We start from the raw sequence: 22131 nt of genomic DNA, 5'->3' as shown, positions 1-22131 counted from the left end.
TCATCCTTAAGATATGGAAGCATTCAAACTTCTGGTCTGAAATAGTGGATGCTAGCTAGCTACAAATCAGACTAACACTTCCCTAACTTGTTTTCCCTGGCCACAGACATATCAGTCTCCTTGAAGTGTCAAGCCTTGAATCCTTAAACAGCTCTCGACTTTAAAGAACCCTTGAGCCCTTGAAAAAGTGTGATTTGTATTCCAATAGGAGGAATATGTCTAGTCTATGACCGAGAGTTTGAATTTGCAGATGGCTTCATAGCATTGGCAAATTCCTGGCGTAAACAAGACTCAGTTTCCTAGGGTAAGACTTCCACTACTTTCCTTCTGGCCTAGCTACTCATCCTGCACAATTACGATGCGTTCGTTTTTCCTTTCTTGGCTGTGTAGCTCTCCCCATTGCTCTGTACCACCACCATCCGCATCCCCTACCCCATGGATTTTTTTTTTTTAACCACATGAAAGGACATGTTTGCACACATTATCTTCATACACTCCTATTATAAATAACATTAAACCAGATTGGGAAAGTCTTATACTTTCATTCCACTCATTTCTATTCAGTACCTAGCTAGAAACCAGGCTACAGTAAGCTTTTTCAGTGAGCAAGCTCCTTGCAAAACTTCCTCTCCTATGAGTGACAAGAGTAAATTTCAACACTGTATTCAATTTCACTGGAAACTTTTTCTCTTCTGACTCTTCAGTAAATGTGATGACTCATGACTCACTTCATACTGATTATACCTGTAGGGAACCCCAAATGTTCTGCAGTGGAACATCATGACCATCATTTACTGGACTGCCTGCATCATGCTCCTCTGAACTCACGATGTAGAAAGAAGCTGATGAGCTTAGCCAGAATGTGTCATGGCTTCTCTGACCTTCAGAACTCAGTGCTTCACCCACTCTGAAAACAGTCAGCCAAGGGAAACCTTTCCAAACCACATGAACAAAAGTATTCCTCTCAATTCAAGAATAGAATTGCATGTTCACAAAGCCAGGAAATTTTGCTAGTTTTTTCTTCTTTCTTTCTTTTTTTTTTTTGATTAAACTTTTTATTTTCTATTGGAGTATAGCCAATTAACTATGGTGTGATAGTTTCAGGCAGACCGCAAGGGGACTCAGTCATACATATATGCCAGTTGTTTTAAGACGAAGCAGATGCTCAAGAAGCAAAAACTGGGCCTGAACCTTTGCTTCAGGTTTGGGTGATTTCAACCGCCTCATGTATATGGTTCTTCTAAGGTCTGGTTCTCTGACCATAGTTTACTGGTGATGGGGTTCAGGGCATGCTGCCCCAAATATGCCACTTTGGCATATTGATTATTTTGAATTAAAGCTACTTAAGAAACAACTGGTGCAAGAAAAACACTCTGAGCCTCCTTTGTCACCCTGAAAGCAGGAAATAAATCTGCAATGTGAAAGGTACCCTCCCTGTCCCAAGAAGTAGAAGGGGCATGTTTATCATCAGAGATAGAGAATTGAGGGCCAAGAAGGCTATCTAAGCAAACCTTGTTGCTTCTACGCTAATTTACTACCCAAGTCCAAACTTCTCTGTCTTGTCAATTCCTCACTAATTTATTTATTGTCTTTATCCGGAAGGTATAAAGCTTCCTGCTTTGGTTTTATGTTGCTGTTGTCGTTGAATTACTAACTCCTGTTCGACTCTGCGACCCCCATGGACTGTAGCACATCAACCTTCCCTGTCCTTCACTATCTCCCAGAGTTTGCACAGATTCATATCTATTGAGTCGATGATGCTATCTGAACTCGTAGTCTTGTAGTACTCTTGTAGTACTGTTCTTGTCATCCCATATTTCTATGTGCTTCCATACACATGAATTAAATTTGGATTTTTTTCCTTTTGTTAATGTGTTGTACATCAATTTAATTAGCTCAGCCAAAGAACCTAGAAGGGAAGAAGAGAAGGGCTTTCCTCCCCTGTCCTGGGTACCAAAAATATATACCCCATACTTCACTGTGCAGCATCTTCCAGATTCTCCTGAGATTTCCAGAACATATCCTCTTAAAAACCAAGGAGAAGGAAGTCTTCTCTATACTTCAGCCTGAATATTCTGCTCATATAAGTCTTAAATGCAGGAAGAAAAGCTTGGATAGGATCCAGGAAACCCAATATCTTAAATTAGTTTTTGTGACAGCCTCTGAAGAAGTTTGAAGGAAGATCTGTGTGCAAAATAAAACAAGACTTTTTTGCATAAATCAAAAAGGGATATGGCAGTATGAGTTCATAGCATCCCAAACCTCTGTTCTTTAGATTCAAACTCAGCCTTATCTATCTGTGAATATAGGCCTGTTTATAATAATTTTGGAGCTTTTGTTTTTCATTAACCTTATTACTAGCACCTTGTGTTAATAATACTATCTCTGCAAGTACTTTTTAACCAATTCTTCTCTCCACCTAAACATACACAGGGATGATTTAATTTTTTAAAAAACTATCATCTGCTTGAAATACAACTATATTTGCCATGAGTTTACTATTTTAAAGCTTCAATTATTGTTTCTTTAAATTATTTTAAGTCCTTCCTTCCAACAGGGCTGCATGATTTTGCTCCTTCCCAGTCAATATCAGCAATAACAGTACAATAGCAAAAATAATTATCTATTGAACACTTACTATGATAAGTGTTTAATTAGAGTTATTTCCTTTACCCTCAAATAATCTCCTTTCTAGATACTACTATTAATACATTTTACAGATGAGAAACTAAGACTCCAAGTGCTTAAGAAACTTACCCAAAGTCACACAACTACTACATTGTTGTTAGGGAACTTAAAATGGAGGTAGTCCTGTTCAGGAACAGAACAGAGCAGGCCTCTGACCTGCCTGGACACTGCCTGGATTTATGTGCCCAAGAGCTCACTACTGCTACTAGTGAGTCACGCTGTGCTTTTGATAAGAGAGAAAGTGAGGCTTGGAATTTTCTCAACCCCCTGGAGCCCTGGCCAGTCCCCAGGGTCTGGAAAATCTCCTAACTCACAAAATGAAACAAAGAGCATTGTAAAGAAAAAAGGTAAAGTAAACCCAGTGCGAACTGATTGATATCAGTTTTCATCCTGGGATTATAATCGAGAGTCCCCGAAAACTCCAATTTGAAGTCTTACCCATGGGATGCATGCACCACCAGAGACCTTCTCCCAGCTGGGACTCCAGATTGCTGTTAACCAGGGTTTTCTCAGCAGTTTTCAAGTCTGGATATTTGTTGGTCAGCCCAGTTTGGTGATGTATGTACTGTTACTTTTGTCTACTGTTTCTATTTCTCTTCTTTTAATGATTGTACATTGACATTAAGTCAAATAATCCTCTACCAAATATTCAAATTGTTTATTGTGTGCAGCAAGTGGTTTCTTTTGTAACAAATCCTTCGAACCTAAAACAAAAGTTAAACTTTGGGCAAAGTAAAGATTCAAAGTCTCAATGACTTCAGATAGTACTAAATGTGAAGTCAAGTGGGCCTTAGAAAGCATCACTACGAAAACAAAAAAAAAAAAAAGAAAGCATCACTACGAACAAAGCTAGTGGAGGTGATAGAATTCCAGTGGACCTATTCCAAATCCTGAAGGATGATGCTGTGAAAGTGCTGCACTCAATATGCCAGCAAATTTGGAAAACTCAGCAGTGGCCACAGGACTGGAAAAGGTCAGTTTTCATTCCAATCCCAAAGAAAGGCAATGCCAAAGAATGCTCAAACTACCGCACAATTGCACTCTTCTCACACGCTAGTAAAGTAATGCTCAAAATTCTCCAAGCCAGGCTTCAGCAATATGTGAACCGTGAACTTCCAGATGATCAAGCTGGTTTTAGAAAAGGCAGAAAAACCAGAGACCAAATTGCCAACATCTGCTGGATCATGGGAAAAGCAAGAGAGTTCCAGAAAAACATCTATTTCTGCTTTATTGACTATGCCAAAGCCTTTGACTGTGTGGATCACAAGAAACTGTGGAAAATTCTGAAAGAGATGGGAATACCAGACCATCTGATCTGCCTCTTGAGAAATTTGTATGCAGGTCAGGAAGCAACAGTTAGAACTGGACATGGAACAACAGACTGGTTCCAAATAGGAAAAGGAGTATGTCAAGGCTGTATATTGTCACCCTGCTTATTTAACTTATATGCAGAGTACATCATGAGAAACACTGGACTGGAAGAAACACAAGCTGGAATCAAGATTGCCAGGAGAAATATCAATGACCTCAGATATGCAGATGACACCACCCTTATGGCATAAAGTGAAGAGGAACTCAAAAACCTCTTGATGAAAGTGAAAGTGGAGAGTGAAAGAGTTGGCTTAAAGCTCAACATTCAGAAAACGAAGATCATGGCATCTGGTCCCATCACTTCATGGAAAATAGATGGGGAAACAGTGGAAACAGTGTCAGACTTTATTTTTCTGGGCTCCAAAATCACTGCAGATGGTGACTGCAGCCATGAAATTAAAAGACGCTTGCTCCTTGGAAGGAAAGTTATGACCAACCTAGATAGCATATTAAAAAGCAGAGACATTACTTTGCCAACAAAGGTTCGTCTAGTCAAGGCTATGGTTTTTCCAGTGTCATGTATGGATGTGAGAGTTGGACTGTAAAGAAGGCTGAGCGCCGAAGAATTGATGTTTTTGAACTGTGGTGTTGGAGAAGACTCTTGAGAGTCCCTTGGACTGCAAGGAGATCCAACCAGTCCATTCTGAAGGAGATCAGCCCTGGGTGTTCTTTGGAAGGAATGATGCTAAAGCTGAAACTCCAGTACTTTGGCCACCTCATGTGAAGAGTTGACTCATTGGAAAAGACTCTGAGGCTGGGAGGGATTGGGGACAAGAGGAGAAGGGGACGACAGAGGATGAGATGGCTTGATGGCATCACTGACTCAATGGACGTGAGTCTCAGTGAACTCCGGGAGTTGGTGATGGACAGGGAGGCCTGGGGTGCTGAGATTCATGGGGTTGCAAAGAGTCAGACACAACTGAGCGATTGATCTGATCTGATCTGATACTAATATATATTGACAGTATATATCATACTAGTTTACATGTTCATTTGACTTCAGACAGTAGTATAACATATTAGCTTACATATTTATTTATTCCAGAGTTGTTATACAAATTACTAATTTAATATGAGATGTAACTTGTGATTTGTCTTAACTGAAAATACGTTTCTTTTCTTATTAATTTTTAAATAAAAATTGTGTTTAATAGGAATCAAATGCTACTAACACAACAGAAATTGGTTTTGTTAGACTACAAACATCACATACTTATGAACTTTGCTTTATGGCATAAATATGTTTCTAAAAATATGTGCATTAATGTGCACACATCTTACTTATGTCATCAAATTATTGAAAGGTTAAAAACATTGCCATCCTGAGTCATTATTTAAAATGATTTCATATCTAAAAGTGTAGCAGAAGTTTCAGTGATGTGTTTAAAAAAAAAAGAATTATTCTATAAGATCACCATTTAATACCCATCATATCATTCATCATCATATCTTATTAAATCATTGTGTAATTTAATACCACAGAAATCATATGATTGCCAGTGAGTCAAGACTTTTGTGAGTCAAATGAGATGATATATATAAAAATGTTTTACAAAGAATAGATCCTAGACCAGCATAAGAGAAGGAAAATTACATTTTCTGGGCTGCTTCTTTAACAGCAGTGACTTGCTCTGTGTTCGCAATGTCCCATTTAATCCTCTGATTGTCCTGGGAGGTAGATTTGGTACTTTTTTTTTTTTTTTTTTAACCAGTGGATAAACTGAGACTTTTGAAAGTGAGCTAACTTCACCGAAACACACAGCTAATAAATGACAAAGTGAAATTTCCTACTCAGGACTGGCTGTTTCCAAAGTTACTGTGCTTCCTCCTACCATTTGGTCTTCTCATTATTACTATACAATTACCATTATTTTTAATTACTTTATTATTTTAATTGTTATTTATTTATTTATTTGGCCATGTCGCTGGGCATGTGAGGTCTTAGTTTCCAGAACTTAGTTTCCAGACCAGGGATTGACCCCACACCCCTGCACTGGAAGAGCAGAGTCTTAACCCAACCAACAAGGAAGTCCAACCATTATTATAGAGGGGAAAAAGCATCAGCTTTCATAAAAAGCACATGATTATTTAACAAAACATGAGTTTTAAGCCAGTAGTTTGAACAACTCTTCTTGCTTTTTCTGAACATTTTAAATAAATGAAGAGATTATGTGTATGTATCATTTTAAAGACATTTTAAAGAGTATCATTTTTAGTGTCATTTTAAGTATCATTTTAAAGACATTTTAAAAAGTATCATTTTAAAGACATTTTAATGGTTGTACTGACAGGTATTAAAAAATGTGGTAAAGTTGCAATAACTAAAACAATGTTGTGCTGATGAATAATACATAAGAGGAATAAATATCAAGTATATAAACACAAAGAAATAAACACTGCTGGGACTTCCCTGGTGATCTAGCAGTTAAGAATCTGCCTGCCAATGCAGGGGACATGGGTTCAATCCCTGATCCTGGATGATTCCACATGCCTTGGAGCAATGAAGCCCCTGCACTGCAACTCCTGAGCCTGTGCTCGAGCACCCAGTGCTGCAATTACCGAAGCCACCTCTCCCTTGAGCACGTGCTCCACGACAAGAGGGGCCACTGCAATGAGAAACTTGTACTCCACTAGAGAGTAGCCCCCCTCACCACAACCAGAGAAAGCCTACACACAGCAGTGAAGACCCGCTGCAGCCAAAAAGAAATAATTAAAAACAAAAACAAAAACCACACTTCTATGTAATTTTTAATGGAAAGAATAGAATACTGGGACATGGAGTGTCTGGGACTTCCAGAAGCTGGAAGAGGCAAGGAGAGTTCCTTCCCCAATAGCTTTCACCAAGCAGATGGTCCTGTCAACTTGACTTGGACTTATAACCCCTGGACCTGTGAGACAATGAATTTCTGTGGTTCTGAGCCACCTGGTTTGTGCTACATTGTTACAGCAGCTCCAGGAAACTAATATATATGGTATAATTCCTTCTCCCACAAAAGGCGTAGGTAATTCCCAGAAAGAAAGTGAAAGTCACTTGGTCATGTCTGACTGTTTGCAACCCCATGGACTATACAGTCCATGGAATTCTCCCAGCCAGAGTACTGGAGTAGATAGCTGTTGCCTTCTCCAAGGGATCTTTCCAACCTAGGGATCAAACCGAGGTCCCCTGCATTGCAGGCGGATTCTTTGCCAGCTGAGCTACCAGGAAAGAATCCACTCCAGTATTCTTGCCAAGAGAATCCCCATGGACAGAGGAGCCTGATGGGCTACAATCCATTCCCAGAGGATGCTGGGAAATACTGACAACTACCCTGATGCACCACCATAAAGCAATTCATAGAGAATTGAGGAGCTACTCCTACTTGCAAGACCTACCAGACCTTTTAGAACTAACACACACAAAAGATGTCCTTTCATTATAGGGGACTGGAATGCAAAAGTAGGAAGTCAAGAAACACCTGGAGTAACATGCAAATTTGGCCTTGTAGTACGGAATGAAGCAGGGCAAAGGCTAATAGAGTTTTGCCAGGAGAACACACTGGTCATAGCAAACACCCTCTTCCAACGACACAAGAGAAGACGCTACACATGGATATCACCAGATGGTCAACACAGAAATCAGATTGATTATATTCTTTGCAGCCAAAGATGGAGAAGCTCTATACAATCAGCAAAAACAAGACTGGGAGATGACTTGCCAAGAGAAATATCAATAACCTCAGATATGCAGATGACACCACTTTAATGGCAGAAAGTGAAGAGAATCTAAAAAGCCTCTTGTTGAAAGTGAAAGAGGAGAGTGAAAAAGTTGGCTTAAAACTCAACATTCAGAAAACTAAGATCATGGCATCTGGTCCCATCACTTTATGGGAAATAGATGAGGAAACAGTGGAAACAGTGGCTGATTTAATTTTGGGGGGCTCCAAAATCACTGCAGATGGTGACTGCAGCCATGAAATTAAAAGACACTTACTCCTTGGAGCTGGTTTTAGAAAAGGCAGAGGAACCAGAGATCAAATTGCCAACATCCGCTGGATCATGGAAGAAGCAAGAGAGTTCCAGAAGAGCATCTATTTGTGCTTTATTGACTATGCCAAAGCCTTTGACTGTGTGGATCACAAGAAACTGTGGAAAATTCTGAAAGAGATGGGAATACCAGACCACCTGATCTGCCTCTTGAGAAATTTGTATGCAGGTCAGGAAGCAACAGTTAGAACTGGACATGGAACAACAGACTGGTTCCAAATAGGAAAAGGAGTACGTCAAGCCTGTATATTGTCACCCTATTTATTTAATTTCTATGCAGAGTACATCATGAGAAACGCTGGACTGGAAGAAACACAAGCTGGAATCAAGATTGCCAGGAGAAATATCAATGACCTCAGATATGCAGATGACACCACCCTTATGGCAGAAAGTGAAGAGGAACTCAAAAGCCTCTTGATGAAAGTGAAAGTGGAAAGTGAAAAAGTTGGCTTAAAGCTCAACATTCAGAAAACGAGGATCATGGCATCTGGTCCCATCACTTCATGGGAAATAGATGGGGAAACAGTGGAAACAGTGTCAGACTTTATTTTTCTGGGCTCCAAAATCACTGCAGATGGTGACTGCAGCCATGAAATTAAAAGACACTTACTCCTTGGAAGGAAAGTTATGACCAACCTAGATAGCATATTAAAAAGCAGAGACATTACTTTGCCAACAAAGTTTCATCTAGTCAAGGCTATGGTTTTTCCTATGGTCATGTATGGATGTGAGAGTTGGACTGTGAAGAAGGCTGAGTGCCGAAGAATTGATGCTTTTGAATTGTGGTGTTGGAGAAGACTCTTGAGAGTCCCTTGGACTGCAAGGAGATCCAACCAGTCCATTCTGAAGGAGATCAGCCCTGGGTGTTCTTTGGAAGGAATGATGCTAAAGCTGAAACTCCAGTACTTTGGCCACCTCATGTGAAGAGTTGACTCATTGGAAAAGACTCTGAGGCTGGGAGGGATTGGGGACAAGAGGAGAAGGGGATGACAGAGGATGAGATGGCTTGATGGCATCACTGACTCGATGGACGGGAGTCTCAGTGAACTCCGGGAGTTGGTGATGGACAGGGAGGCCTGGCGTGATGCGATTCATGGGGTCACAAAGAGTCAGACACGACTGAGCGACTGATCTGATCTGATCTGATCTGATACTCCTTGGAAGGAAAGTTATGACCAAACTAGATAGCATATTCAAAAGCAGAGATATTACTTTGTAAAAAGGTCCATGTAGTCAAGGCTATGGGTTTTCCAGTGGTCACGTATGGATGTGAGAGTTGGACTGTGAAGAAAGCTGAGCACTGAAGAATTGATGATTTTTCTTGAGAGTCCCTTGGACTGCAAGGAGATCCAACCAGTCCATTCTAAAGGGAATCAGTCCTGAATGTTCATTGGAAGGACTGATGCTAAAGCTGAAACTCCAATACTTTGGCTACCTCATACAAAGAGTTGACTCATTGGAAAAGACCCTGATGCTGGGAGGGAGGCAGGAGGATAAGGGAACAACAGATGAGATGGCTGGATGGCATCACCGACTCGATGGACATGAGTTTGGGTAATCTCCAGGAGTTGATGATGGACAGGGAGGCCTGTCGTGCTGCGATTCATGGGGTCACAAAGAGTCAGACATGACTGAGCAACTGAACTGAACTGAACTAAATTCCTGTTTGCAAGCGCAGGCAACATCTCTATCTGTTTTATACATATGCCCTCAGCTTCCATTTTGCTATTGCTTTTCATCTTTAAATTGGTATATAAGTCTGGTCGCCCTCAAAGGATTTCTGCATAGAATTAATATCTTGTGGGGAAGCACCTTGAAAAGAAGGGAAGGGACTTTCCTGGAAGTAAAGTGGCTAAGACACTGCACTCCAGCTGCAGGGGGCCTGGCTTCAATCCCTGGTTAGATCCCACATGCCCAACTAAGAGTTCACGTGCGGCAACTAAAAAGATCCAACATGCTGCAACTAAGACCTGGTGTAGACAAATAAATAACTAAAAGACTTTAAAAAATAAAAGGAGGCACATAAATACAATAAAACCAGGTAAAAAAAGTGATAACCTTAGTAAACATGCTGAAAGTAAGTGACTAAAAGGCTGTATTTTGTTGTTAAGTTGCTAAGTCCTGTCCAACTCTTGGAGCCCTCCATGGACTGTAGTCTGCCAGGCTCCTCTGTCCCCAGAATTCTCCAGGCAAGAATACTAGAGTGGGCTGCCATTTTCCTCCTCCAGGGGATCTTCCCAACCCAGGGGTCAAACCGGTATCTCCTGCATTGCAATTTAAGGTAATTGTCAGCTAGGTCTAATGCTTTTGAAATGGCTTGCAATCTCATGATGCAACACTAGCGTGTTAGAACAAGGAGCTACTGGGCCAACTCAATGCATGGTGTAGAGAGACGACTCTGGATAAAGCTGTCTGTGTGGTTTACATGCACTAGAGCAATAGGATGTGATGGCCATTCCCTGGAGGGGCACACAACAGCCTTCTTACATAAGGCTGTCACTGGAAGGGAAAGGTGTTGCTAAATTAATACAATCTCAAGACTTCCCTGACCATTCAGTGGTTAAGTCTCTGAGCTTCCAATGCATGGGCTGCAGTTTCAGTCTCTGGTCAGGGAATTAAAATCCCACATGCCACAGGGCACAGCCAAAAAAGAAAAAAAAAAGATAAGAGTGTAGCAGATGAGGCATTGCCACTCGCGATGATAGCTCACTAACCTAAGATAGCAGACTTGAATGTGAGATGTGACTGCTTTGCAAACTGTTTTTTTTTAATTGGAGTACAGTTTATTTGGGCTTCCCTGGTGGCTCCCACAGTAAAGAAGCTGTCTGCATTGCAGGAGACCTGGGTTTGATCCCTGGGTCAGGAAGATACCCTGAAGAAGGGAATGGCAACCCACTCCAGTATTCTTGCTCAGAGAATTTCATGGACAGAGGAGTCTGGTGGGCTACAGTCCATGGGGTTGCAAAGAGTCTGTTTTGACTGAATATTGTTTCAGTTGTACAGCAAAGTAATTCAGTTATACATATACATATTAAACTGCTTTTGAAAATCACTGTGCTTATCATAAAAATTTAAAAAGGGGAGAAGAATGTTGAGAACCATTGGTCTAAGGCATTGATTTCATATCAGTTATTCCTGACAAAGTGCAGAGAAGTCTGTGGGGAGAGTTTAAACTCCGTTTGTTTTCAGTCATGGTATGTGCAGCCTCAATCTCAAAGTCATTGGAATAAAGAGTTGTTTTTAGCTGACGGTTTTGAAGTTCTAGAAATGGGCATATCTGAATGGAAGTTAAGTAGGGTGGACAGCCGTCTAGTCCACCCTGTGGCTGAGAGCCTTAACCCAAGGAGGCCCTACTGTGTGTCCTTTTCACCAGAGGCAATCACTGGGAGTGTCTCCATGTGACCTAAACCAAAGTGGTTTTAAATAGTGTTAGAGTGTTCTTTGAAAATATTGAAGCTGGAGCTTCCTTGGTAGTCCAGTGGTTGAGAATCTGCTTGCCAGTGCAGGGGACGTAGGTTTGATTCCAGGGCTGGGAGGATCCCACATGGGCCTGGGAGCGGCAACTCCTGACGCCCACATGCCCTAGAGCTACAGCAGGAGAACCATCACAAGGAGAAGCCCCTGCTTGCCACAACTAGAGAAAGCCCACAGGCAGCAACGAAGACCCAGGGCAGCCTTAAATAAATAAACAAATACCTTTTCTTTTTAAAAAAATGTTAAAGTTGGACTTTCCCCAGTGACTTAGCATGCACATCAGTGGTTAAGACTCCACACTTCCAATTCAGGGGGGTGTGGGGTTGATCCTGGTTGGGAAATTAAGATCACATGCCACATGGCCCCCCAAAATAAAACAAAATAATCAGATTTTTTTAAATTGGATATGTTAATCACATTTACAAAATACCTTTACAATGAGACTTAGTGTTTGGATAACTAGCTGCCATAGCCTAGCCAAGTTGACATATAAAACTAACCAGCACAATTTCTAATAGTGACTTCTGGCCACCATATCACAAGGAGACATTTCAAGTTTGGTCTAAATTGGATTCTTTGTTTCTGTTTCTTCCAAAATCACAAAGAAACGATCATGTAAATTTAATTTACATTGATAGTATTTATTCACGGTTAAACACTACTTACAGAGTCAACAACTTAATATATAACAGCTCTACCACCATAAAAAAAAAAAATCCCTTAGACATTTGTGGAAAAGGTTTTGAAAACATTTATTTATAGCCAAGAATTGCCAGAAATAACAACCAAATTAATAATTAAATAGCAAGTTTTTATTGCAAAAGAAACAAAGCTAAAATAAATAGGCACCATCTAAAATTTTTCAATATACAAATTCATAGAGCTTTTATTTAACCAAACAGTTATTACAATAATAACTAACAACCTGACATCTTCCACGTTCCCTGGCATGCCTGGTCTCTAAATTCGAGAAAGCTGACAGGGGCAGCCTAGCAATTCATTCTACATGGGAGGAAGTCAGAGAGAAATCAATGAAAAATTATGGGAAAACATGGGGGCAGGTGGGAAACACTCTAATTTGGTTTGTATTATTTAACTTCTATGCAGACACATCATGAGAAACGCTGGGCTGGAAGAAGCACAAGCTGGAATAAGGATTGCTGGGAGAAATATCAATAACCTCAGATATGCAGATGATACCACCCTTATGGCAGAAAGTGAAGAGGAACTAAAGAGCCTCTTGACGAAAGTGAAAGAGGAGAGTGAAAAAGTTGGCTTAAAGCTCAACATTCAGAAAACTAAGATCATGGCACCTGGATCTGTCACTTAATGGCAAATAGATGGGGAAACAGTGGAAACAGTGGCTGACTTTATTTTGGGGGGCTCCAAAATCACTGCAGATGGTGATTGCAGCCATGAAATTAAAAGATGCTTACTCCTTGGAAGGAAAGTTATGACCAACCTAGATAGCATATTGAAAAGCAGAGATATTACTTTGCCAACAAAGATCCGTCTAGTCAAGGCTATGGTTTTTCCAGTGATCATGTATGGATGTGAGAGTTGGATTGTGAAGAAAGCTGAGCGCCTAAGAATTGATGCTTTTGAACTGTGGTGCTGGAGAAGACTCTTGAGAGTCCCTTGGACTGCAAGGAGATCCAACTAGTCCATCCTAAAGGAAATCAGTCCTGAATATTCATTGGAAGGACTGATGCTGAAGCTGAAACTCCAATACTTTGGCCACCTGATGCAAAGAGTTGACTCATTGGAAAAGACCCTGATGCTGGGAGGGATTGGGAGCAGGAGGAGAAGGGGACCACAGAGGATGAGATGGCTGGATGGCATCACTGGACATGGGTTTGGGTAGACTCCGGGATTTGGTGTTGGACAGGGAGGCCTGGTGTGCTGTGGTCACGGGGTCGCAAAGAGTTGGACACGACTGAGCAACTGAACTAAACTCACCTAGTCCTAACCTCCCTGGTATATAATGTCATCACACATTGTCAGACACACACACAGCACCAGGGCAGGAGGCAGGGCTCTGGGACCCTTTTCACCAATGGTCAATTCTAGCCTCAGCTATCATTGAAATTCTAGTTTTTCCAGCTCATCCCCTCAGATGGGGCAGTGGTGCATGCATAGACCCTCGCCTCAGTATGCGGGGACTTTTCTCGCTAATCTATTGTTTCTGTAAAAGAAACTTTTAAGGTTATTTTTTACCAAGATTTTTATTTTGGCTGTATTACCCTTTGCCAAAATAACAATGTTCCATTGATATAATGAGTTAAAAGTTTGGGCAGACTTCCCTGGTGGCACAGTGGATAAGAATCCACCTATCAGTGCAGGAGACACGTGTTCTATCCCTGGTTCCGGGAAGATTCCACATGCCCCTGAGCAACTAAGCCCTTGAGCCACAACGATTGGGCCCACTTGGTGCAGCTACTAAAGCCCGAATGCCTAGAGCCAATGCTCCACAAGGAGAGAAGCCACCGCAATGAGAAGCTCACACACCACAACTAGAGAGTCGCCCCTCCGCTCGTCACAGCTAGAGAAAGCCTGTGCGCAGCAATTTCATGGCTGCAGTCACCATCTGCCGTGATTCCGCAGCCCAGGAAAAGAAAATCTGCCACTGTTTTCATTTTTTCTCCATCTATTTGCCATGAAGTGATGGAACCGGATACCATGAACTTAGTTTTTTGAATGTTGAGTTTTAAGCCAACTTTTTCACTCTCCTCTTTCACCTTCATCAAGAGTCTCTTTAGTTTCAGCTTGGAGCCATTTACAAACGTCTAACCACCTCCTCAAAGGAAGCTCTACTTAACGTCCACCGAGACATCCTTGCGCAATGCGGTTTAGAGGATAACTACCCAACTCCCCAGGCTTCCTCTGTGGCTCAAAGTAATAAAGAACCCATTTGCCAATGCAGGAGATGCGGGTTATTCAATCCCTGGGTCGGGAAGATCCCCTGGAGAAGGAAATGGCAACTCACTCCAGTATTCTTGCCTGGGAAATCCCATGAACACAGGAGCCTGGTGAAGTACAGAGGGCAAACCTCCACAGGAACCCCTTCACTTGAAATACAAGATCTGGCATTCCTAGACTTCTGTCCAACTGGCTAAAAATTCAGAATTTCCTGCTCCTCCCTTCTAGTTTGATAATTTAATAAAAAGACTCATAAGACTGAGGAAAGTGCTATATTTATGACTGTGTTTTATTATAAAGGATGAACTCAAGACCAGACAAAAAAAGAAATCTTTAGAGTGAGGTCTAGGAAGTTCACAAATATAAAACTTCCACATCCTCTCCCTGTGCAATTAGGGCACATGACCCTCTTGGCACTGCAGTATGGTCACCAACTGGGAAACTGACCGAACTTGTTGTCTAGAATTCTTACTGTTGTTGTTCAGTCGCTCAGTCGTGTCTGATTCTTTGCAACACCATGGACCGCAGCACCCCAGGCTTCCCTGTCCTTCACCGTCTCCCGGAGTTTGCTCAAACTCATGTCCATCAAGTCGGTGATGCCATCCAACCATTTTATCCTCTGTCACCCCCTTTTCTTCCTGCCTTCAATCTTTCCCATCTTCAAGGTCTTTTCCAGTGAGTTGGCTCTTTCTGTCAGGTGGCCAAAGTATTGGAGCTTCAGCTTCAGACTCAGTCCTTCCAGTGAATATTCAGGGTTGATTTCTTTAGGATTGACTGGTTCTTATTAGGGTTTCATTAAGTAGGTATGATCACTTGAGTCATTGATCATGTGACTGAATTCAGTCTCCAGCTATTCTCCCCTCTGCCAGAGGTCAGGCTGCTATCACTTGGCTCAAAGCTGCACCCCTCTCATCACATGGTTGGTCTTTCCAGAACAGCCAGCCCCAACCCTAAAGCTATTAAAGGGGCCCACTGGACTCATCTCATTAGCATAAATGTGGGTGTGGTTTGAGGGATCCTCCTTGAATAAGAGTCATTTCTCTCCCAGGGGAAATTCCAAGGGCTTAAAAATCTCCACCTCAGGACTTCCCTAGAAGGTCCAGTGATTAAGAATCTGCCTGCCCCTGGGTGGGAGGGGAGTTTGGAGAGAATGGATACATGTATATGTATGGCTGAGTCCCTTCACTGTTCACTCCAAACTATCACAACATTGTTAATGGACTATACCCCAATACAAAATAAAAAGTTAAAAAAAAAAGAATCCAGCTGCCAATGCAGGGGACACAGGTTTAATCCCTGGTCTGGGAAGATTCCACATGCTGCCGGGCAACCTAGCCCATGTGTCATAGCTACTGAAGCCCATGTGCCTAGAACCCATGCTCTGAAACATGAGAAGACGTAGCAATGAGCAGCCCACACACTGCAACTAGAGAGTAGCCTGTGCGCAGCAAGGAAGACCTAGTGCAGCCAAAAATAAAATAAAATAAATACATAAATACAAATTGCCACCCCAGGAGCCTCCAGCAAAGATCAGACAAATTCTTTATTATCCAACACCTTCTTACTGCACTTAAGATAGGTAAGTAGATAAATGGAGACTCCTGAAATAGGTCTTATGAAAGCCTAATAGATGGCTTTGTTTTATTCCCTCTAGGTATCATTTTACCAGTGAAATTACTTCTAATTCACGGTCCCAAGACAAGTATTAACCAGCAATTAGTTATCAAATTACCTCTCATTAAAATTTTAAGAAAAATGTCAAGCAGGCTTTCATTATGTCATTGTGTGATCTTTATTTCTCCTTTGAACTATTCAGGAAACTTTGAATAATTTGAAGATAAAAATCTTCCCTTCGATACCCATATTTCTTCCCTTCTACTCAGAGCCAAAAAGAATTAGATTTTCTGATGTGACCCATATTTTAGATAGAAATAAGGGTATGAGAGACTTTCCTGGTGGTCCAGTGGCTAAGACTCTGAGCTTCTGCTGCAAGGGAGCACGGATTCGATCCCTGGTCAGGAAACTAAGGTCCTGCAGGCCTCGCAGGGCACCCAAAAATGTAAAATGATAATCATAATACTTGGAAACGTTTTCAATGGTTAAAAATACTTACTGCCATTGTTTACTGTTACTATGGCAGGGAATCAGTGAAGAAACAAAGATCTCATGTTTCACTGAAGGGAATATAAATTGATAGAAACTCATGAAAAATGAGAATTTGGCAATATGTATCAAAAGCCCTTAATCTAGCAATTCTATCAGATTTTAATACAGAAATCTATCAGAAGGAAGGGCTTCCCAGGTGGCACTAGTGGTAAAGAACCCACCTGCCAATGCAGGAGATATAAGAGAAGCTGGTTCCATCCCTGGGTGGGGAAGATCCTCTGGAGAAGGAAATGGCAACCCACTCCAATATTCTTGCCTGGAGAATCCCATGGACAGAGGAGCCTGGCAGGCTACAGTCCATGGGGTCACAAAGAGTCAGACACAACTGAAGCAACTGAACACACACACATCAGAAAGAAATTTATAGAAAACAGCACAAAGTTTAACATGCAAGAATGTTCATTTCAGGGATTCCCTGGTGGTCCAGTGGCCCAGGCTCCAAAAGCAGGGGCCCTGGGCTCAATCCTTGCTGAGGGAACTAGACCCTACATGCTGCAGTTAAGAGTTCGAATGCCTCAACTAAAAGAAAGAACATGCTGCAATGCAGATTGAAGATCCCAAGTGCCACAACGAGGACCTGGGGAGACAAATAAATAAATTAAAATTTTTAAAAAAGAATGTTCTTTGCAGCAACATTCATGAGGATGAAGAAATTCCAAACGGTCCCCAACAAAAATAAATAAACTGTAGCTCATCCTTACAATGAACAGGATGCCATGTAGTCGTTGAAATTACTTTGAAGAGCTTTATTAACTGGAACTTAAAATGTTAATGATACATTGCTAAGAGGGAAAAGGACCACAGAAATGTTTAAAGGGCATAATTTGTTTTCACAAAATAATAAGTATATGCACACATTTGCAAGGAAATGTATCTAGAAAGACATCGCCAAAAAAAAAAAAAGAGTTTGTTGCACAGACTTTATCATGACAACAGTGAAAGTAAAAATTACAACACTCATTCAAGATTCCACATTTTGTCCAAACAAAGTCATTTCATTCCCCATGTTCACTTTGATTTGTCTCAGAAGCAAATAAAATTTGACAGAGTTAACATAACCAACAACAAAAACTTCCTTAGGAGGCAATTATGTCAGGAAGAGGGAAAAGCCCCTAAGAAAATTAGTAAAAGGATGGAAAGATGGATGGGTGGATGGATGGATGGATGGATGGACAGATAGACATTCACCCATATATAAGCAAGCCAACTTACCATTTTAGGATTATGGTTCATAGTAAGGAGAAGTCACTGTTAATGTCGCGGTTTCCATGGACTTCTACCAAGATTCAGAAGTGTGGGCTGGAAGAGAAAGCAAGTTGTCACTCTCTCAAGCACCGTTTCACAATTGTCTACATTTTTTTTTTTCCAAGAAAAATATGTTGACAGACCTGTTGTTCCAATTATGACAAGAAAATCACCAGAGGAAGCAAGAGCAGGAGGCCCCAGAGAAATTGGTCAAAGGGCAGGATGTTGTCCCTTTGTCCTCCCACCAAGCCATCCGGCCTCACCCCCAGCTGCCCTCCTGGAAGCCAGCACCAGGCCGGCCAAGCCTCTTCAAGGACCATCCCCATGGGAAGAGACTCTGCAACGTTCACGTCAGATGCAGCACAAATGACCCACCCTGTCCTTCACAGCTCGTCAGGGTAATCACACATCTTTTCGTGCAGCTGTCTAAATGGTATCTGTCTCTGCAGCCAAGCCATAAGTAACTTAAGAGTCCACCTCTGTTTGCACACTTTCGAGTCCCCAGCCCAGCACCTGGCACACATCAGCTCTCGATATTTTTAAATGAATGAGTGAAAAGCCAGCTAACATGGATTTGGACTACCATCCCTTACTTTTCTAGTCTTAACCTCTTTGAAAATAAGGATTTTCCAGGAGTTCCCTGGTGGTCCAATGGTTAGGATTCGATGCTTTCACTGCCATGGCTGTGAAAGCTGTTCAGACTCTGGTCGGGGAACTAAGATCCTGTAAGCCCTGTGTGTGTGTGCCTGCTAAGTTGTTTCAGCCCTGTCTGACTCTTTGAGACCCTACTGACTGTAGCCCACCAGGCTCCTCTGTCTGTGGGATTTTCCAGGCAAGAATACTGGAGTGGGTTGCCATGTCCTCCTCCAGGGGGTCTTCCCAACCCAAGGATCGAACGTGAGTCTTATATGCCTCCTGCATAGGCAGACTGGTTCTTTACCGCCAGGGCCACCTGGGAAGCCCCCTGTAAGCCACACACTCTGGCTAAAAGAAAAAAAAAAAAGGATTGTCTGATGACATAAGATTACTATATGGACAATAATTAAGTTATGAGTCCACATCTATCACAGTAGATTCTTTATACAAACAAAGTCTATTCTGGTTTCTCTGCTCTGAGTTCTAGCTGGAGTTCCATAGCCTATCAGATATGTAACTAAACTCCTCAAGATTTAATTTTTCATCTGTAAAATACGGGATTAGATAGATGATCTTTAAAGCCATGGCCCATCCCTAACATTTTTCGGATTCAAGAGGATCACCCTGAAAATTGTCCCTGGGAGAAGACGGTCACAATTCATTCTGGTTTTAAGAACTGGGTGTGACACTTAGAAGGAGGCCAGGGCTTTCCAGGTGGTGCTAGTGATAGAAAATCTGCCTGTCAGTGCTGGAGATGCAGGTTCGACCCCTGGGCCAGGAAGATCCCCTGGAGAAGAAATTGACAACCCACTCCAGTATTCTTGCCTGGAAAATTCCATGGGCAGAGGAGCCTGGCGGGCTACAGTCCATGGGTCCACAAAGAGCCAGACACGACTGAGTGACTAAGCACACACAAGCTGCAGAAATGATACCAAAACTATTAGTATTAAGAAAGAACGAGAGCAAACTTCAAATGTTCTATTTGGGGGAGGTGAAAAGAGGGGTTAGTTGTCAGAATATATGTATCTCAAAGGGTCGTCCTCAGAATCACAGTACTTACCATCAAGGAGTGGCATATTATAAATGTAATATTTCAATTGCATCAAAACCGTCCTTGTAAAAAATACTTTTTTCCTCCTCCATTCAGTTACGAGTGTAGCCTGTAGCATCCAGTGCACCATGACTTTTGTTCATTGAACCATTTTCCTTCTCAAGAGATGGTTTTTCACCCCAACAAAAATAGCTATGAATCACTGTGCTTAGTCACTCAGTCATGTCAGACTCCTTTGCAACCCCATGAACTATAGCCCACCAGGCTCCTCTGTCCATGGGATTCTCCAGGCAAGAATATTGGAATGGGTTGTCATTTCCTTCTCCTATGAGTCACTGGTTCTCTAAATATTTTCTTCCTTGTTTTGTTCAGAGTATAAATGAGAGATTTCAGTGTATTTCTTGAATAAGCAAAAGTTGCCATTAACCTGAAATGATTTAGATTGCAAATACAAACTGTTGCCTTCTAATTTCAAATCCAGGGTAACTATGCAGTTCTAATTAGGAGTTCATAATTCTCCTAAAGGAGGGATATGAATAACAAGAGGAAAAAAGAAGTTTGACAAAGAATAGAAAGCTGACTTATATTTAACGTTTTTGTTTCCCCAGATTCAACTATGTGACTTAAAAACTAAGTGAAAAATATTTCCTTAATATTTAGTATTAGTTAGTATTTAGAATTAGCTTTTCTATGGCATCTATGATCAAAATGGTCAAAGCATTTTCTATGCTTCCAGGCTTCCATAAAGAAAAGAACCACTTAACACAGACACGCAATGCTTTTTACTGTTTCCTCTGTTAAAGGATTTTTTTTCTACAAACATCCCTGAATAATCTAATCTAACATTCAGTTTTTTATAGATAGTAATTTTCAATCTTAAAGTTTTGTTCTCTCAGAAAATCTTGTATTTCCCCACTTAGCTCACTTACCACACATTCTTTGAATTGCTTGCCCAGTTTTCTGTCTGTCCAGAAAAATGTAATTCCCTTGAAAGCAATATCCCAATGTTCATTGGAAGGACTGATACTGAAGCTGAAGCTCCAATACTTTGGCCACCTAGTGTGAAGAGCCGACTTAATGGAAAAGACCCTGATGCTGGGAAAGATTGAAGGCAGGAGGAGAAGCGGGGCACAGAGGATGAGATGGTTGGGTGGCATTACTGACTTAACAGACATGAGTTTGAGGAAACTCCAGGAGTTAGTGAAGGACAGGGAAGCAACAATTTGAAGTCAGAGCCCATTACTGGTTCCCTCAGTAAGTAAACAAATTATTAAAAGAAAATTAATAAGTTCATTTATAGGAAATAGATATGTAAAATATATCATGTCCCTAGACAAGAAATGTATATAATGTATGTAATTCTTTAATGTAAGATATACGATTCAAAAATAATAATGTGATTTGGTTTTTTTTCAGCTTTATTGAGATACTATTGACATATAATGTATGTGAGCTTAAGGTGTACAATGTGATGATTCTGATACATGTACATATTGTGAAATGACCACAATAAGATTAGTTAACAGCTCCACACTCTCACATGTATGTGTAAGATAAGATCTACTCTCTTAACAACTTTCAATAATAAAATACAACATTGTAATTATAGTCACTGGGCTTCCCAGGTGGCACTAGTGGTAAAGAATCCACCTGCCAATGCAGGAGATGCAAGAAACCCAAGTTTGATCCCTAGGTCAGGAGGATCCCCTGGAGGAAGACATGGCAACCCACTCCAGTATCCTTGCCTGGAGAATCCCATGGACAGAGGAGCCTGGCGAGCTACAGTCCACGGGGTTGCGAAGAGTCGGATACGACTGAGTGACTGAGCACGCACACAATTGTAGTCACATGCTGCACATCCCAGAACTCATTCATCTTACAGTTGGAATTATGTACGCTTCGACCAGCATCTCCCTGTTTCCCCCACACACCCAGCCCCTGGCAACAATCATTCCAACTCTCCTTCGAGCTTGGCTTTTTTAGATTCCATGTGTGGGTGAAAACACAGTCTTTGTCTTTCTCTGTCTGACTTCTTAATGTAATTTTAAATATAGCAAATAGAAGGCCGGCAGTTTTCAAAACATTTAGAGCAAAGATAAAGCACTCAGATAATACCATTACGGACAATTCCATTAACTGCTCAACTAAAACTTCAAAGTTTTCCTCCATCTTGGAATTCTAGGAAGGATCATCACTTCTGATACTGAACAAGAGTAGTATTCACATAGCTACCATATTACAAACATTCACATGCCTTTACAGTAAACTGGAATAAAATTAAGTGGCTTTTGAGAGCTCTTATACTTTGAAACTGCTGAAAATTAGCTCATCACAGACTGTTAGAACCTGAAGGGACCTTTGGGGTCTCCAGTTCTGATGTCTCCTGCTGCAGCTGAGAACATGTGGACGAGTACCTGCTTCACCACCCAATCGCTCCTCCTTCAGAACCCACGATGTCACTCTCACACCAGCTGGTTACTTCTCCAGTCTCAGGAAAATGTTACTCATCCAATGGAAAACATGAACTAATGTAAAGTGTAGGGGGTAGGGAGACATAA

At 41.3% G+C, this 22131-nt stretch overlaps 1 long non-coding RNA gene across 1 annotated transcript in view; it reads right to left on the bottom strand.

The window, feature by feature from the left end:
* Positions 1 to 17024: 17024 nt before the first annotated feature.
* LOC147346074 (uncharacterized) overlaps positions 17025 to 22131 on the bottom strand; it is a 29272-nt gene continuing 24165 nt past the window's right edge. The window contains exons 2-3 of the long non-coding RNA XR_015153901.1: positions 17854 to 17940; positions 17025 to 17218 (exon numbers count right to left, since the gene is read on the bottom strand). This is a non-coding gene — a long non-coding RNA (uncharacterized LOC147346074). The remainder of the gene's footprint in view (positions 17219 to 17853; positions 17941 to 22131) is intronic.

Source organism: Bos grunniens, chromosome 24, assembly GCF_055505025.1.
Source record: "Bos grunniens cultivar Pamir isolate PY7600 chromosome 24, Bosgru_T2T1.0, whole genome shotgun sequence".
Lineage (NCBI taxonomy): Eukaryota > Metazoa > Chordata > Mammalia > Artiodactyla > Bovidae > Bos > Bos grunniens.
The sequence above is the reverse complement of the archived record's forward strand: the minus strand, read 5'-3'. Positions and strand labels throughout refer to the sequence as shown.